This window comes from Phodopus roborovskii, unplaced genomic scaffold, assembly GCF_943737965.1.
Source record: "Phodopus roborovskii unplaced genomic scaffold, PHOROB, whole genome shotgun sequence".
NCBI classification, from domain to species: domain Eukaryota; kingdom Metazoa; phylum Chordata; class Mammalia; order Rodentia; family Cricetidae; genus Phodopus; species Phodopus roborovskii.
Window position 1 is genome coordinate 12,192,992 of NW_026125391.1, and position 17,772 is coordinate 12,210,763.

A 17,772-nucleotide genomic window follows, 5' to 3' on the forward strand; every position below is an offset into this window, starting at 1 on the left:
CTCCAGATATTTATTCTTTCCTGTACTATTGTGATTAATACTATATTTCTCCCTTCTCTATGTACACTATTCCTTTATATTGTTGGCTTGCTGGTAATGAACTACTTTAGTTTGTACTTACCTTGAAAAGTCCTTATACAGTTGTCAATGTTAAAATAAAGTATTTCTGACTATTGCAATCTTAGTGAGCAGTTACTTGAAATAAATCACCCCATACTTTCTAGGCTTTTAGAGCTGCTGATGACAGAGCTGATATTATTCTGTGGATGACTTGGTATTTTTTCCTTATAGTTTTTTATATTATTTCTTTGCATTGTCCCTATATATTTAACACACAATGTCCTGGAGATGTTCTTTTAATATCTTGTTTATTTGGAGTCTAAATACCTCTTGTGTTTGAATGACATTTCTCTATATATTTGGGGGGCAATTTTCTGATATAATTTCACTGTGTTGTTTCTCCTTGCCTTTTGCTTCCATCTCATGTACTCTTCCTCCTGTGGAATATTAGGTTTTGTCTCTACTGCATCCTGAGTCCTTGGATGTCATCATAATTATGTATGTTTTCATTTATTGTCATTTAGGTGCACTGTTTCATTAGTCACATCCTCTATGATGATTTTAGCTGCTTTTTCCCTTTTATGTTTATTAACAGAGTTTTCATTTCTAGAATTCCTATTTTTCATCTCAATTTCCTTCTATTTTTCACCTCTATTTCCTTGCTGAATTTTTCCTCCATATTGGAGACTATTCCAGCCACATTGTTTACTCTCTTTCTTTCGAGAACTTTACCTCTATGTTGCTAATTTATTCTCCAAGTTCATCTACTTGGTTTTATTCTTTTTCAGGCCGTTAAACCTTTTTACAAGTGAATTTTGAGAACTTCACCTACTTTTTTTTACATATTTCAATATATTTTGATGTTGATAACTCAAAAGCTATGTCATTGAAGGACTTGGCAACCTTCCTTTTTCTTTTTGTATTAGTGTGTTGCTATCTGTATATCTACTGGTTTTTATATCTCTCCAAGGTTTATTTGGTGGCCATTTTTTTTTTGACAGCCATCACAATTCAGAGATAACATACTGCTATAAGAGCCAAAAATCATACAAGATATAGTTATACACTCTAAATTGATTAAAGCTCACTAACATATCACAAATGACCATAAAACAGAAAATTTCACTACTTGGAATGTGTTATGAAGTTAAAATTATTTAGAATAAGTATAGGAATATTAAATGAGGTGGAGGAATCCAGGAAATGGGGGAGACATAGACATAAAACAAGTTTACATAATGTAAGGAAAAGAAGGAAGAGTTTTACAAAGATTAAGATTTGAAAACATGAAAAATATTAAATGATTTCCCAATGATGAAGAAGTTTTTTTTTTTTTTTAAATTAGAGATGTAGGATATGGGCAATAGTGTACTATGAACACAAAAATATTTTTAAAACACAAAGACAATACTGTCAAGCCCAAATAGTACTCAAGATAAGGAAATATGGGTGTAGTGAGGTAGTCCTTCTGTAGCACTGACCACGCCCATTGGGGGGGTGGAGCGATGGGCGGAGGTGACCTGAGGAGGGAGGTCGGAGGGGGCCAGGAAGGCGCTCTCTTTTCTGGCGTGACTCGGACAGGAGAGGATCGGGTTGAATTTCCTGGTGTTCATCTGTCTAGGTTGTAAGTTATTTCTCCCTGAATAAACATCTATTCGGCCTATTTGTTTATCCTGACCCTTATTTACCGCAATAATACCTTTTTATTACACCCTGGCCAGTTTCAAATAGAACTACAGTCAAGAATTTTCTGCCACACAGTGACTAACTACATATGTCACAGCCAGTTCTGTTGAGAAATTTGGTTGCTAAAAATTTTCTTCCTACAGGATCCATTGGAGCAATCATCGTCCCATTTCAGCAGGAAGTAATCTTAATATGACTACGCCCCCTTTCCCTACCCTTGGAAATTTGGGATAATAGTCATCGTCTTTGGGTTGGTTTTAGTTATTTGGGATTGGGTGATGCTTACACTCGGGTTTATCTTTTAGACAGGAATAGGGAATGGTGGGTAAAGGTATGGTTTAGATGGGATATAAGTAGATTAGCCTATTTCCTTGAGAATTTGAGTTTGAATGAGATAGTATTTTACAGCTTACATTGTTATGCATTCCTATGTGGTAAGCTATGTAAAATTAAGTTTATATTTTGTTATATTGTGTTAAATGTTTCCACTTATAATATTTATGCACATTATTTTTTACCATATTCTATGTATGTATACTTTTCTTGTGTTCAAGACATTTTGTATATTGATACAATTTGGGATATTTATCTTGCTGCCCTTTATAGTTCTACCTCTTGTCTTGACACTTATACTCTACCTCTATTTTAGGGATTTACATGTAGGTATATGTAAATAGTTATATTGTTTAAGTATTTGTTCCTGCTTTACTCAGGAAAGTTTTAATCAGTCTTTTTAGCTAAGTTCCCGAGTATTATAGATTATCTTCACTCACATTTCCTGTACCTATGAGATTAGTCAGATATAGATGCTTAATCTTCAATCCTTCATAGACATGCAGAACATGGCATTTAAATGTTTTAATATTAGTACTCCTTTGACATGAGACACTGTTGCTCCTGACAGCACCGTGCATTTTCCCGAAAATATGTTGGACACTGTTGTTGCTCCTGCTGGAGTTCAATCTCGCCTCAGCTAATGGCCTGTTGGGCATAGAATTGCCCCCACCTTGACCACTGATTTGGACATGCAGTCCTATGTGCTTGCAGGAGACAAATATAGAAGACTGCTTGACCTTGCCAAGTCAGGGTAAGACAGCCATTCTATTTCCCTGCTGTTGTTGTGGTCTGTCAAGTTCTCTTGGCCTTAGCCAAATCTGGGTGTACCAACGTCGCTGTGAGACCTAGGGTGACTGTTCAGGTGGCTTGCTGTTTCTGTCCTTGCTGCACCGTTTTGGAAGTTGTCCATCCGCATTTCCTGTCTACTCTAGTATTGTTATTTTCCTTCTCAGGTCTTGATGAGGTTGAAGATTAAACTATCACAACTATTATTCTCTCTTCCTAGTTAGATATATTAGGTACTAGACTTACGTTTTCCAGCTTAGGACAACTCTATTGTAAACTCCATTATGCCCTCACCCTAGGACTAGATATGTAGGTCATTTTGTTCTCGATTTTCCTTTTCTTAGAGCACACTTGTTATTCACTGTTTTGTATATAGTTTTGTATTAAGCCTAAATCTTTTCTTTAGACTAAAAGGGGAATTGTAGTGAGGTAGTCCTTCTGTAGCACTGACCACGCCCATTGGGGGGGTGGAGCGATGGGCGGAGGTGACCTGAGGAGGGAGGTCGGAGGGGGCCAGGAAGGCGCTCTCTTTTTATGGGGTCAAAAATAAGGAAAAGAAACTACAAAAATGAAAAGTCATTACTCAATAACAAAAAGGAATATAAATAAAATTAGATAACTATATAAAAAGGAATAACAAAAACAAAGAGGAGTGATGAGCAACAGGGTCAAGACCAGGCTGTAGAAACCCCCAAAGAAGGTTGACCTGAACAACAGGGAGCTCATGGACCCCAGACTGATAACTGGGAAACCAGCATTGAACCAACCCAGACCCTTTGAACATGGTTCTCAGTTAGAAGTCCTGGACAGTTTATAGGACCTCTGGATGCATCCCTGTTACATGAAAGGACTTTGGGAGAACATTCCCTATGGAGGGATATTCCCTTAGCCTAGAGACAGGAGGAATGGCCTAGGCCCTACTCCAAATGACTTGACAGATTTTGATGATCTCTCTTGGAAGGCCTCACCCTCCCTGTGGACTGGGTGGGGAATGTGATAGGGGGTAAGTTGGGGGGCATGGGAGGATGGGAGGGAGAGGGAACTTGGATTGATATATAAAATAAGAAAAAAAAGAAATATCTAACTACAAAATTTTAAGTGTAATGAAATAAAAATTCTGATTAGATCTAGTAAAAATAAAAATAAAGAAAATAAAGGTTTTTAATTTTTTATGATTATTTATTTTCATTATATGTATGTTTACCTACATTTGTGTATTCGGACCAAGTGCACCAGAAAAGGGTCTTAAATAAAAATGAAGAAAATTAAGGTTCTAATTTTTTATGCTTATTTATTTTCATTATATGCATGTTTGCCTGCATTTGTGTATTCGGACCAAGTGCACCAGAAAAGGGTCTTAAATAAAAATGAAGAAAATTAAGGTTCTAATTTTTTATGCTTATTTATTTTCATTATATGTATGTTTACCTACATTTGTGTATTCGGACCAAGTGCACCAGAAAAGGGTCTTAAATAAAAATGAAAAAAAATTAAGGTTCTAATTTTTTATGCTTATTTATTTTCATTATATGCATGTTTGCCTGCATTTGTGTTTTGGGAACAAGTGCACCAGAAAAGGGCCTTAGACCCTCTGGAACTGGAATTATGAATGGTCATGAGTCACTGTGTAGGTGCTGCAAAATTGTACCCAGTTCTCTGTGAGAGCAATAAGTGTTCTAAACCATTGAGACCTCTTTGCAGCTTGGTAGGTTTTGTTTGTTTGTTTGTTTAATATTCTATGTAGTATAGAAGGAGCTTCTCTCTGGGTCTTCAAAAACTAGAGTTAGCCAGTTCTCTGCATAGGGGTTGGGAGGTCAGTTGAACCTGTATGCTTTTGTTCCTGTTATGCTTTATATAAATTTTATTTAAGTTAGAAACAATCTTATTTTATATATTGATCCCATCCCATCCTCCCATGCCTCCCACCAACCCCCCCATCCCATCCCCCATCCACTCCCCAGGGAGGGTAAGGCCTTCCATGAGGGAATCATCAAAATTTGTGAAGTCATTTGGGGTAGGGCCTAGACCCTTCTCTGTGTCTCAGAGCTAAGGGAGTATCCTACTATGGGGAATGGACTCCTGAAGTCTGTTTATGCACTAGGGATACATTCTGGTTCCACTGCCAGAGGCCCTATAGACTGCCCAGAACTCCTAGCTGACACCCATGTTCAGGGGACCTGGTTTGGTCCTATTTGGTTCCCCAGCTGTCACACTGAGATCCATGAGTTCCCATTTGCTCAGGTCAGCTGTTTCTGTGGGTTTTCCCAAAGTGGTCTTGATCCCTTTATTCGTCATTTCTCCCTCTCTGAAACTGGATTCCAGGAGTTTGGCTCAGTGCTTAGCTGCGGATCTCTGCTTCTGCTTCCATCAGCTATTGGATGAAGGCTCTTGGATGGCATTTAAGGTAGTCATCATTCTCATTATAGGAGAAGGTCATTTAAGGTAGCCTCTCCACCTTGCTAAGATTGCTAGTCTGGGTCATCCTTGTGGATCTCTGTACAATTCCCTAGTGCCAGATTTCTCTTTAAACCTATAATGGCTCCCTCTGTTAGGACTGAGTCTGTATTAGGCAAGTGTCCAGAGCTGTCTTTAGTTTGGTAGTTTTCCTCCTTTGCACACAGGGACTTCTGATCACTGTACTTAGCTCTGTAGCCTAAGCTGTGCAGGTTTTCTCACCCTCTTAAGATCTCTGCTAGTATGGATAATGCTCTAGCTAGGGAATGGGGGCTATCTCCCAAGTGGGAAGGAATTGCATCACTGAGAAATGTATAAGCAGAAGACCCATCTCATATTTTCAAGAACTCCTTAGTTTACCTCACTGGGTGGACATAGCTCTGGGTATCAGTAACACAACTGAAATTTCAGCATCCTCAGGCTCTACTGCACTGAACAGTAGGTAGGTGCTTGCCTAAGAAGTGGGTCCACCATATAGCTTCAATCTCAGAGGTATTAAATTCCTTAGTTGTTCTTAGTAGTCAAGATTTGCTCTTAGTAACTGAAGCTGGGCTATCTTTCACTATGTGTCCCCTTGCTGGAGCTAAATTTCTATCACCACACCATCTGGCATGTTAATGGAAATCCTATGTATTTCACTCTCACTCTCCACAACTCCCTCTTGGGCTTTGCCTAAACTTGGTGCTGTGGCACATCAAATTAAAGCTCCCCAACCTAAAGTTTTTTCCTATCCATAGGCCCTCAATCAAGTTATCTCCATGTTTAACAACAAGTTTTCTCTCAAGAAGACACTAGGATGTTCTGGTCTAAGTCACACAGCCCAACAGAACATATTTTCTTTCTTTGATTGACCCATTTGCTGGAGGAATCATTGTCTCACCAACTCCAGGGGCCTATGAAGGCTTGGATCTGCCCTGACACTAAGGCTGCTTCTTGTTTGCCTGAGGTAGATTTTGCTTCCTCTCTCAAGCTATCCTGGCTGCAGCTATTTGCTACAATTTCTATAAATGTGCAGCCCATCTTTTTCTCTGCTCCTTTTCAATATCCTTTCCATTCCTTTGTTTTCCTCTGAAGCTCTTCCTCTCTATCCATCTTTGGACTAGTGTTCTTTGGAGGGGGGGTTGTTTGATGTTTATTTGTTTGTTTTTTAAATGTCAGCCTGTCTCTCCTTTGCCAGGTTACCCTAAGGCAGCTTCCAACCCACTATCATATTTGAGAACAAGGCACAAGGTTCTGTTTATGTTTATTTTATGTAAGTTTGAAAAATATAACTCATGTAAAGTAGAGAAATGTATGAAGAAACATGAAATGCCCTCATAATTCGACCACTAATCAGTCACCATTACCCACCCTGTAGTTTATTTTTCTAGTCTTTTTCCAATGCATTTTTCTATAATAAAGTCAATATTGTATACTCAATTTACTAGTCAATATTTTTGGTGTTCCAATAAGATAACATGAACATTTTTGTATATTATAAAATATTTTCTTCACATAACATTTTCTTGTGCCAATCACAGGAAAATGAAATTTACTTATGGGAAAATATATAAGAAATTACAATGTAGTTCTAAAGTGTGTAAGGATGGTACCAGAAAATATAGCAAAATATACATGGGTATGGTTGAAAGAGGTTGTCTTGAATGGGGAAAGCCATGAGCTTCATGCACAGCTGCACACAGGCGGAAGTCCCAGCTATGCTGGGTCTGTTCCTGGGAAGCAGGAGGTTGGACAGGAAGCAGCCACAGACGCCAGCTGTCAGAGCTTCTTTTAGAGGTTGACAAATGAGCTCCTGCCGTCTGTAGATCTACAATGTGCCTAGAAGTACATAGAAGCCAGTGGCCTGTGGGGAAAAAGCTGACTTAACCATAAAACTATTATTTACAATAGCTGTAAAAATAAAAGTCCACATGTACACTGCCATTCCTAGGAAAAACTGAAAATGTTATGTTGTTATTATAAAAAGCTGGGCCCACTTCTTGTGGAAGACATATATATCATCTGGTTTTCTGCTGGTGACAAATGTGAGAAGGGTGTTAAAGTATAAGTTTTTATTTATTTAGTTAAGATGCTTGATTGTTAGATTTTAAGGAGTGTTGCTGGATATTCATTTTCACAGCATGAAGATGTGTATGTGTTTGTGTCACCTGACTAAGGTACCTGATTGGGTTAATAAATAGTTGATTGGCTAGTAACTAGGCAGGAGAGATTAGGTGGGACTTCCATGGACAAAGAGGAACTCATAATGAATCTTGATGCATCTGAGATACCAGTGATACACTAAGGAAGTCTAATAGACATCATGGAAGATAGGTAACTATAATGTAGATTAATAGACATAGGCTAATTTAAGGTACAAGAGCTAGTTGGGAACAAGTCTAAGCTAAAGGCCAAGCTTTCATAATTGATAATAAATCTCCATGTCATTATTTGGGAGCTGGTGGTCCCACAAGAAGGTTCAAATATTCAAGACACCCAATGCCTGGCAGGTATAATCCCCATAGAGCCTGAGAAAACTGAAAATAAATTACAAACATGGAGTCAGGTGCAGTTTTCTGGTAACTGGGGTCTCACGAATAGGCCCGGTGCATGCACATACAGAGGTACAGCTCCTTTAAGAGGTCATTTACACAACTGAGCACTTGAGCAGCCAGCTTGCTAATTTGGTAAGGAGACTAGATAGAAACACCTGTCATTGCATGGACACAGTACCTTCCCAGAGCCAGGAAGGTTAGGTGCAGCTGGGATGGTTTGGTGTGGCTCCCAAGGCTTGCTGTGGATCCAAAAGTGTGGTACCAGGTGCCAGTGCTATGTACTAAGCTGAGGCACATTGAGGCATTCTGGCAGTTTAAGGTTTGGCTCACATGATCAGATAAGGCTGCAGACACAGAGAAAGTCATTTTCAGACTGAGGAAACCTGTGAACAGGTACAATATATTTGAAAATGTACTTAAGTGCTGAAGAAAGAAAAGAAAATGGATCCAGACGTCATAGGAAGAAATAAATAGTTCAAAGGATGACAAAGACTTTGAAAACAAAAAAACAGAGTAAAGTAAGGAAAATAAGCCACATAAGGATGGGAAATACACAGGGTTTCTGTACCCTACATGGTGCTTGTTGAATTTGAATTCTTTGAATGTTGATGAGTGAAGGGTAAGCACTGTTGAGAGGCATTGGGTTGTGGGGAAAAAAACACTAAATTATACCAGCCTATATATTTTAAGTATGTCTTAACTTCAGAGTGGAAGTCAAGAAATGCATTGTGCTGGGGAAGAGGCTATGCCTTAGTTTCCATAGGAAAGAAATACTATGGTTTTCTTAAAAATTAATAACAGATTTGATCAGGGGAGTCCTCCTGAAAATCTTCACTGCAGGCTTAAAGAAGAAACAACAAACAAACAAAAAACCTACAAGACAGATGGTATCTGAGACTAGTTGAGACATGATAAATCTTGTTTTCTACAGAGTCCTCATGAGTTATTATTACATGCCATCCTATCATATGGCATCAATGGAGATTTTATATTACAAATGGTTATGCAGTCCAAATGGAGTTATAAAGTTGCATCTTTTACCTGCTCAAACATAGAACAAAAAATCATCATTAGTTGATTTGTGCACACTGCACATTCCATTATTGTGTAATGAAGATATGTATGTTACCATTAAAAATTTGTGTTTTCAGAACAAAAACATCAGACACCAATAAAGACAAGTTCCCAGGTGATCCAGCCTCTCAGAGTGCCTCTGTTACAGTTTCCTCAAAAATATACATCCAAAACAACTTCAAAATTGTTAGCAGAGATGGCCAAGCCACACAGACTACTCCAGCAAGGACATCAGATAATCCCTCTATTTTACCAACACACAGAGACTGGACATTAGCTAGCTCTCTTAGAACTTGACCATCATTTCAATTTTCTCAGGGTTCCCTAAAGATGCCATTGACTCCAGATGACAGGAAATAATTTTAAGGACAGTTTTTGTTGTTCTGTGGACAATGAACGTTTATTATCATTGGGGGGGGGGTTGATGGAAAGTTGTTATTGGTCATGGTCAGGGAGGAAACTAAGCAAGGGGATTTGAATTCAAGTTCTCTTTCTGAAAAGAAAACTGGGGGGGGGGGTTAGGAATGATAGGATATAAGGATTAGTGAATCTACTTTTAAACTAAAAAGCAACTATTAATCTCAAATTTTTTATTGATATTATTTTGTATACTGATACAAATTTAAGCTTATTTTTGTTATACTCTCTATATATGTTTCTAGTCTTGTTTAATGTATCTTGTATATTAATATAAATTTAATTTATCCCTGGTGTATGAAAGGAATTTTGGAGCACATTCCCCATGGAGGGATATTCCCTTAGTCTAGAGACAGGAGGGAGGGCCTAGACCCTACTCCAAATGACTTGACAGATTTTGATGATTCCTCCTGGAAGGCATCACCCTCCCTGTAGAGTGGGTAGGGAGTGGGATGGGAGGAGAGGTCAGGGGGCATGGGAGTGAGGGAGAGGAAACTGAGATCAATATGTAAAATAAAAGAATAATAAAAAAGAGAAATACATGTTAGTAGTTAGTTATCTATAATAAATTAGTTATCAAACTTGTAGTCATGTTAGGTATATTTTCAAGGCCAAACATATATTTTATATACATAGTCTTCAAACACTTCACAGACCTACAGAATATGGCATTTAAGGTGTTTTAGTAATATAAGGTTTTCTCATGGCAGTGAGATACATCTGCTCCTGGCAGTACCAGTCTACCACAGAGATGATTATGGACATAGAAAAACTTCCATATGCAGGTTGTTTTCATTTGTGGCAAGTTAGACACTGGTAAAGAAACTACCTTTGCCTTGACTGCTTACAGTATGCTGTAAAAATTAGACAAACAGGGAAGAAAACAAAGTGACTGCTGAATTTAGCTAAGACAAGGTATAACAGTTCTTCAAAACTTCTGCTTCTCAGAAAAGTCAGCCTGTAAGCTGAAGATGGATGACCCAATATTTCAAAGGAAGCTTGGGTGACTGTCCAGGCATCCAGAGGTCTCTGTCATTTCTATTGTTTTGGAAGTTGTTTCTTTGAACTTCATGTTTATTCATGAAATATTTTATCCTCAGGTCTCTGATGGAGTTGAAGACTAGATAAGGTTTTACCATTTTCTTTGTTACAATATACAGAAAAGAAACTTTCAAAAAGAGATATAAAATTTATAAAGGTTGACACATATGAAAGCTTAAGTTGTTATCTAAGAAGGTCTAAAAAGAAGGTCTAAAAAGATAATTTAGATTGGTAATACCAGTTTTGATAGAAAGTGAATTATGTATAAAACTCACCAAGATAGAGTAGATAGTAATTTCTCTGAATTTGATAAATACTAATGGACTGAGCATTATGAATGTAATTCATACGTGACAATTTTTTTATTGTATATAGTTCTAGTTAGAGTTAAAAATCTTTCCTTTCTATTTAAATAAAAAAGGGGGAAATTTCCAAGATGTTTGTTTACAATGCATGAAGATGTGTCTGTGTTTTGTCTCACCTGCCTAATGCACATGATTGGTTTAATAAAGAGCTGAATGGGCAATATCTAGGCAGGAGAGGATAGGCAGGACTTTCAGAAACAGAGAGGAACTAGGAATGAATCATGGTGCATGTGAGACACCATGAGACACTTAGGAAGTCTGACACACATTATGGAGGATAGGTAACTAACCACATGGTGGATAAGAGATTATTAGAAAAAGGTTAATTTAAGTTATAAGAGCTAGTTGAGAACAAGCTTAAGCTAAAGGCAAAACTTTCCTAATAAGTCTCTATATAATAATAACAATAAGTCTCTATATCATTATTTGGGGGCTGTCTGTACCAAAAGAAAGACCTCCTACAAGGAAGAGTACAAAATAATGAGTTTTATTGTGACATTTTCATATAATGTTAATATGTATTTGTCTTCACTTACCATCTATCAATTCTATACTCCCGCTTTCTCCTCCTTCATCCAAACAGCCCCCCCCCCCCGTCCTCTTTCATATATTGAAATCAGTGTTTCAGACATGAGTGAAACATGTGGTTTTATCCTTTCACATCTGGTTTATTTCACTTAATATGATCTCCAGTTCATCAGATTCTCTGCAAATGATATAATTTTGTTCTTCATTATCCTAGAGTGAAACTTTATTATGTGTGTGTTTTTAATTTTTTGTTGGACATGTTGGCTGATTACAAATTTTAGGTTGCACAAATACCACCTCTGTGGTATCCTGTCATAGTTTTTGTACTGGTATATCTGGATCACTGTAGTGCCATTTTAGTTCAATAAGGAATCTCAATACTGATTTCCATAGTGACCACATTAAATAACAGTTCCTTTCCAGTAGTACAAAAGCATGACTTCCTCCCACATCCTCACCATCATTTGCAGTTTTCTTAACAGTCATTCTGACTGTAGTGATATGAAATGTCTGTGTGGTTTTGATGTGCTTTTCCCTGGTAGCTAAGAATATTTGACCATTTTTAATACATGTATTGGCTGTTTGTATTTATTCTTTTGAGAACTATCTGTTCAACTTATTTCCCACATATTGTTTAGATGCTTTATTACTTTGGTATTTAAATTTGAGTTATTCATACAGTCTGGGTAGTCAGATAACTAGCTGGATTTCTCTCCCTGTCTATGGACTCTCTTCTCTTGTCCACTTTGCTGTGCAGGTGCTTTTAAATTTTGTGTACTTTCATTTGTTCTTATTGGCTACTATTTCCTGAACCATTAAAGCTCCTTGTCAGAAAGTACCTTTTGTGCCTACATCTTGAAGTGTGTCTGTATATTTTCTTCTAGTCATTTTAAACTTATATATCAAAGTACTGCCATGGACATACCTTGAATTGTTTTTGTGACCGGTAAAAGAAAAGATATGAATATAATTCAAGTCTTCTAATGTGAATGTCTAGTTTTTCCATCATTTTTATTGTTGTTGTTGAAAGGACTTTTCTTCAGTGTGTGTGTGTGTGTGTGTGTGTGTGTGTGTGTGTTGGGTGTGTTCTTTTGTTAAAATCCTGGTAGCTGTTGTAACATGGGATTGTTTCTTATTGCTCTATTTTATTGTAATATTTCCATTGCTACTTCTGCTCAGCATGGCTTTGGGTATATGAAGATTTTATGCTTTTGTCAGAATATTATGATTGTTCTCTTTCTTTAAAGATAGACAATAGACTTTCAATGGGTATTTTGTGGATCACCTTTAGTAATATAACGATTTTCATGATGCTAATTCTGCCAACTTATATACACCTATGTGTGTTTTAAAATTCTTCTGAGTCTTAAAATTTTCATTATAGATGTCTGTTGTCTTATTATTTAGGTTTGTTCCTTTGTATTTTATATTTGTTGAAGTAACTATGAATTCTGACCCTAAATTTTCTTTATTTGTATATAGAAAGGCTACTGAATTTTGTATGTTGATTCTGTGTCTTATTATCTAATTGAAAATGTTTACCAGATTCAAGAGTTTTGTGAAAGAGTGATTTTAGCCATTAAGTTCAGGATCTTATTATTTGCAAATAGTAATAATTTGAATTCTTCTTCTCCTACTTGAATCACGTTTATCATTTTTTCTTGCCTTATCACTGTAGCTGAGACTTCAAACACTATAGACAACAGTGTAGAAAATTAACACACTTTTCTCTTTCCAGAGTGGTGAGGAAATATTCCTAGTTTTCCCATATTTTCACTATAGATAATTGTGTGTAGCTTTTATTATGTTAAAGTCTATCCTATTATTAGTGCCTTTATGGGACTAACTATAAGCACATGTTAAACTTCCAGAAGTCTTTTATGATTTTATTGAGATGTGATTTCGGTCCCTGATCTAAGGCCCAGGTCACATTTGTATATGTTAATGCTATCCTTGCATTCCTGAAGTAGGGCTGACCTGATTATGATATATAATCTTTAATTTGTTGAATTTGGTTTCCCATAATGTTATTGATAGGTTGTATATATGATACTCTAGAAATTTTCTCATTGGTGTCCTGCATTTCCTAATTTTATTTAGCTATTTGAATTCTTTTGAGTGCCTTGACTTTTTCAGATCATAATTCTTTAAAATCCCATGGATAGCCTTTTTCACATCAATTTTATTGTTTTCTTAAAAGGCAAAGTGTTATGACCTTTATCTCACATTTTCTGCACTCCTTTATTGAGATTCGAGCATCTATACTATCTTTAGGAGTGACCTCTTTTCTGCATACTTTTCCCTAAAGTTGTATTGGGACTGTCAGTTTGTTATAAAGTGCTAGCTTTCTTTCCAGGTAGGTAGTTTAGGTATGATGTAGCTTCTCTGACCAGAGTTAATGATTTTGTGCTTACTGCACACTCTGGTAGAGTTGAAAAGATCCTCTGTAGCTCATTTAATAGTATGAACACACTTGTTGGGGAATATTTTATCATACTGTGAACCCTGAGTTTGCATTTGTGTTGATTAAGTAAAATTAACCTTGGGTCAGGTGTCTAAGTTAGCAATTAGTTGACAGAGAGTAATAACAGAGCCTCAGAGGGCATCCAAGAGAGAAAGAGAGACAGGGGAAGTAGTTGGGCAGGATTTGGAGTGGCACAGGTTTTTCTGGTTTAAAGGAGCAGAAGCATGGGCCTTTCATAGATGCCAGCAAAGAGAGAAGTACAGCTTTTTGCTACTCAGCCTCTCTGAGCTCACAGCCTTTGAATCACAAGTCTTGTTTATAAACAGAATGATAGAGATTTAGTCAAAGCTACCTTTAGTAGCCGAAACAGAGCCAGTATCTGCAGGAACAGAAGTCCTTCCACGCTGTGGCCTGAGCCGCCAGGCTACTGCTAGAGAAGCAAACAGTTAATGGCAGAGTTCCAATTGTTAGCTAAAATAACAGTAAATTAGGGCACAGCCACTGTGCCAAAGTTAAAACAACACACACTCTAGGAGATATGAGATGGCTCAGTGGGTAAGGTTTGAATCACCACTGACCCAAAAAAACAGACATGTATATGCCTGTAACTTCAACATTGCCATGAAGTGGAAAGATCCTGGGAGCAGAAGGAGTGAGCTCCTTGGTCAGTGAGAAACTTTGTACCAAGAGAATAAAGGTAATAAATGACAGAAGGTGCTCTGACAACAACATGAGCATATATGTGCAACAGCCATGTGTGTACATACGCACAAGATCATACATATACACAAGATGGGGATGCCTTAGCAGCTTAGGTAGTTGTGGGGCAAATAGTGCAAGGTGCCCCTTTGTGGCTATTTCCACATTGTGTGTAGCCCTGCTCTTCTCACTTAATGGGATCCTGAGACTCTGTTCACACTAGCTTGTTATCACCTCAGGTCCTAGCAACTCCAGCAACAGTGAGAAGTCTCGTGGACATGGCAGAAGACCGCACAGAGGTGAGAGCTCAGAGGTTCCGCTAGTTATAGACAGTGATGGGAACAATAGTAACACTCGTGTTGCACTTCCAGCCAGTTGTCTGGTCAGACGCAGCACTGGTACAGAGCAGTGGGTAGGATATGGAACAATATAAGCAGTATACCATCCAAAATTGTAACATTTTCTTTGGCCCGATGCATGGGCACCTGGGTACAATGGCTTATGGTGGTTTGAATGAGAATGGTCCCCATGGGCTCATATAGTTGGATGTTTGAGTCTCAGTTGGTGAAAGTGTTTAGGAAGGATGAGGGAGTGTAGCCTTGGAGAAGGATTGTCACTGGAGTGGTCTTTGAAGTTTCAAAAGTCCATGCCAGGCCCAATTCTCTCTTCTCTCTCCTCCTCCCTCTCTCTCTCCCTCTCTTCCTCCCTCTCCCCCACCCTCTCTCTCCATCTTATGGATAGGGTATAAGTAAGCTTTCAGGAACTTTCAGATCCTTGCCTAACTGCCACCATGACCATGGACTCATCCTCTGAAATTGTAAGCAAGCACCCAACTAAATGCTTTCTTCCAAAAGTTGCTTTAGTCATGGTGTCTCCTCACATTATTAGGACAGTCATTAAGGCCAGTGAAAACTAGAGGTTTACCTGCTCTTTCAGCAGCACTGTGTAAGCAGAAGTCAGGTGGTAGCTTCGAGCAGTCGGGCAAGGTGATGGCTAGAGACAGTCAGTTTCTCAGTTGCCTCAGTGTACTGCAATGGGTGTGGTATCAGTAAAAACCATATTCCTCTTAAGCCTCTGAGCAACGGACACTGAACCATGGCTCAGCTACAATCCCATGAATGCTCTCTTTAGCCTGACCCTGACTCATGTCTATCTCTGGTTCAGAAATCAAATACTCTGGCCCCATTCCCCTACATACTTCAGCAACCTCCCCAGCCCCCCAACCCCCCATCCCCTACCACACACACACACTGTAGGAAATGCAGTGGGCTTGGTTTAGAATCACATTGCTTGATTTGTGAGAAAGCCGTTTTCTTAACCAGTGCCACCTTTGGGGTCCAAGAGGTGGAAACAGGCAGAGATTACGAACCTCTGGGGGAGTCTAAGATCAGATAACAACTTCTCCAGAAAGCCTGGGAATCATTGAAAGAAGATGTAAGATAGTTCCCAAATGTACTGAGTAAATTGAGATTGCCTAATTTACCGAAAGCTTGTAACTATTGTGAAACTTTCCAGGCTCCTCACTGGTAGTGTTTTCCGGGACTTTCTCTTTTACCCTGACCTCTGCAAAGGGAATTCACAATCCCCTGGCTATGGAAATGTGGTGGCAGTTATGGGGAATTTTTGTTTCTCTTTCTATGATGTTATCCCCAAATAGTCTAAGTCGTCTAAAAATTTCACGCATCTAGGCTCTCTCTTGTTGACTTGCAGTGTTCCCTTATGGTCAAAAAGCTCAAAGCACATCTATGTACCTACTTATTATTTGGGGTCTTTGAGGGGGGGAGGAGGTGAATGCTCTGTGTCTTATTCAGCCACGTTGACTCTCCACACCTATTTTCTTGAACATATAATCATCTTCTCAATGAAATATATGTTTAAAAGTTTAGATTTATGGTATTGCTTTAATCCCTTGGTGTAATGTACTTTTTACTTCTTTGTGTAATAAAGGTATTTCTTGAAATATTTACTTCTTTTTATCACTTTTTTATTTTAAAAACAATCTTTTCTCATTTTACATACTAATCCCAGTTCCCACTCCCTTCCCTCCTCCTGTTATCTTCTTCTCCCCCCTTACAACCCCACCCCCATTCAGTTCTCAGAGAGGGTTAGGTTTCCCATGGGGAGTCAATGGACTCTAGCACCTTACTTACTTTGAGGCAGTACCAAGGCCCTCCTGGATGTATGTACCTAGGCTGAGCAAGGTATCCCTCCAAAGAGAATGGGCTGCAAAAAAGCTACCTCAAGAGAGGAAGGCGTGATAACATGAGTAAAGGTGTCAAGACCAGTTTTGGGATACCCACAGAAACAGCTGACCTGAGCTAGTGAGAGCTCACTGACTCTGGACTGACAACAGGGGAACCTGCATAAGACAAAACTAGGCCTTTGCATGTGTGTGACAGTAGTGTGCCTTGCTTAGGAAGGCTGAGGGGCCACTGGCAGTGGGACCAGGATTTATCCTTAGTGCTTGAAGTATTTCCTTCTTTTTGGAAGTATTGAGCATTTAAGTCTTAGCTTGTAGCCATTTTAGGTTTTCTAGTGTTTCCTGACATTAATCACTGAGAAAGGGAAATCTTGTTTAATCACTTGCTTTCTTTAATTAATTTGGATTGTTTAGTCTTGGAAACTGAAGGTTTCTTTATAGTTGTGATATTTTCATTGTAGACTTTATAATGAATATTGAGAACCTCATATTTAAGTTGTGAAAATGTAGACACTGTTAATGCCTTCAGTAATTCCAACAAAGAGGTTAGTGTCATACTACTTTATCTTAATTCCTTAATATTTATCTTAACTAACTCATAAATTCACCCTTATGACTTCTGCCTCTTATTTCTTAGAGTTCCTATTCTTTTGTTACCTGTGATGGCCTTTTCTATTTGTCAACTTAACTTGGGAAAGAGAATTTGGATATGTTGGTTTCACTGGACTAGCCAGTGGCATGCCTATGGGACATTTTCATTATTGCTAACTGATGGAGGAGGAATCAAGCCACTGAGGGTGATGTCCACCCCAGGCAGGTGGTTTTCGTTGCATAAGAAAGCAGGCTAAGCAGAGGCAAAAAGCCAGGTAGGGTTTCTCCCTGGCCTCTACTTCAGTTCCTGCCTTCAAGTTCCTTCTTTGAGCTCTTGTTCTGGCTTCGCTTAATGATGGATGATAGTGTTGAAGTGTCAGGCAAATAAACCTCACCCAAGTTGCTTTCTGTTGGTGGTTTTATCACAGCAACAGAAATCAAACAAGGACTCTGCCACTAAATATATTAAAAACTACAAAAAATAGTTTATGTGCCTGGAATGATAACCACTTGCTCCCATTCTAAGCTAGTGTCCCT